The sequence below is a fragment of the Penaeus vannamei genome, chromosome 7, assembly GCF_042767895.1.
Source record: "Penaeus vannamei isolate JL-2024 chromosome 7, ASM4276789v1, whole genome shotgun sequence".
Classification (NCBI taxonomy): domain Eukaryota; kingdom Metazoa; phylum Arthropoda; class Malacostraca; order Decapoda; family Penaeidae; genus Penaeus; species Penaeus vannamei.
This window is the reverse complement of record NC_091555.1, coordinates 17501-20000: the sequence shown is the minus strand read 5'-3', so window position 1 is coordinate 20000 and position 2500 is coordinate 17501.

Sequence of the window (2500 nt, the reverse complement as noted above, 5' to 3'; positions counted from 1 at the left end):
ATTACTATTATCCTAATCATTACTATTATCATTATTATTATTATTATCATATTTAATAATAATAATAATAATAATAATAATAATAATAATAATAATAATAATAATAATAATAATAATAATAATAACAATAACAATAATAATAATAAAGATGATATTAACAATGATATAATCATAATGATGATGATTTTTATTATGATAATGGTGTCATTATCATTATCATTGTTGCTGTTCTCATTATCATTATTTTTTTGTTATTTTTATCATTATCATTATTATCATTATTATTATCACTGTTGTTATTATTACTATTGTTATTGCTACAATTATTGTTATCATTATTATTTTTGCTATTACTATTGGTGTCATTATCATTATAGTAATCATTACTAATATCATTATCATCATATAATAATGATAATGATAATGAATAATAATAATAATCCTAATAATAATGATAATAATAATAATAATAATGATAATAATAATAATGATAATAATAATAATAATAATAAGGATAATGATAATAATAACAACAACAACAATAATAATAATAACAATGATAATAATGATAATAATAATAATGATAATAATAATGATAATGATAATAATAATGATAATGATAATGATAATGATAATCAGTGATAATGATGATAAGGACAATGATGATGATGATGATGATGATGATGATGATAATGATGATAATGATAATGATAATGATAATGATAATAATTATACTAATAATTATGATGATGACATGGATGGTTCTCATAATGATAATAAAGGCAATAATGATGGCTGTTGTGCTGCTACCATTAAAATTATCAATATCAGTATCATGACACCGATAGTGGCAAGATTTGTTGACAAGTCTGATGAAAACGAAAAAACAGTATCAGCAGTAAAAGCATTTCAAACGGAGATGGAGAAAAACGAATGACTATTAAAGAGAAGCGGGCGAGGAGCGCCAATCCGGGGCACGGGAGAGCTATCCATGGAAGGAGGAAGAGAGACAATGGACGATGGAGGACGGAGCGAAGAAGAGGGGAATGGAGGGAGACAATGGCAAGGACGGGAATGGGGAAGCAAGGGAGAAATATCAAGAGGAAAACATGGCAACGGTAAACGGGGGCCAAAGGAGAATCAACAGGAGGGGAAGAGAGAGACGGACAATGACAGGGAATAAAAAGGAGAGAAGAGCTGCTGAAACCGAAACAATTACAGCAAGAAGGCAGGCGGGGAGGGCGCTCGGGCGAAGCAGGAGAGCGAGGGAGGGAGAGGGGGAGGGGGAGGGAGAGGGAGAGAAGAGGCGATTGCGTGGGAGGGGGGGGGGCGGATGAGCCTCTCCCGGGCACTGGCTCTTCCGCGAACGGACGATGGTTATCTATGTAGAGTCCGGCTCGCTGTTAATTAGCCAAGAAAGCGCGGCGCCCTCGCAGCGGCCTCGCCGGCCTCCACCGCCTCCGCCTCATTGAGACCCGAGAGGACCTGCGATGCAGCTGTCTGTTGCACATGTTATAAACTGCGGCCTTGTTGACAAAAGCCGAATATAATGGATTTTGAATTCCTATTTAATTGGACCCTTTTATGCACTTTGTGCTGCTGTGCTCGCATAAATTATTTAGCGGCCTGGGAAAGCATTATTACCAGCGGGGCCATGCGAATTGCCCGATGTATATGAATATCGCGCTGCGGGACATGCGATTCCCCGCTCTCTATGAATACCGTACTGCCGGCCAGTAGCAGGGCTCCGTGACGGGGAAATGCCGCCACATATTACTCGAATTCAGGTCGTACAGGGTCGTATCTGGGGTGAGAATGGTCCGCGTTCGGTCCGTGCGAGGGTCGTACTCTGCTCGTATTGGTGTCCAGCTCAGCTTCGCGTTCCGGTCATCCTCGCAGTCCCTGTACCGGAGACCTACACGGGTTGCTTGGACTCGGTGTGATTTCGCGATTCAGCCGCCGCTTAAACTGTAAGCAAAGAAAGAAAAGCGGTAAAGACAGGCAAAAAAGAGAAAAATACGCTAAAGGTTCCGTGGTCCTTTCGACATCTGAAACAAGACAAAGTTCTGCTTTTGTGGCGAGGATTTCTAAGCTTCGAGTGACCCGAGCATAATTGCGGGCCGGCGAGAGGGAGGAAGATAAACAAAAATCCGAAGAGAAAGAACTGGAAATCTCGGACTCTTTCCCCCGCCTTTGTTACGGCAATGACCGCTGCAGCCGCGGCCGAAAATAAGAGCACGATGAAAAGGAGAAAGCCAATAGCACGAACTTAGACTCTGGAAGGTCTCCTCCCGAAATTCAATCTCGGGTCTCTTTCCTAGCTTCCTTCCTCTTCCTATTTCTTGCCTCCTTCCTTTATTGGCCCCTGCCCCCTTTCCGCTATCCTCCTTCCTTCCTTTTCCCTCTCCACTGCTCCCTGTCCCCTTCTATCCCTCAATTTCCTGTATGTTCCTTTAGTTCATCAGCCCACATCCTGCGACACCGAGCTGTATCCTTTGAC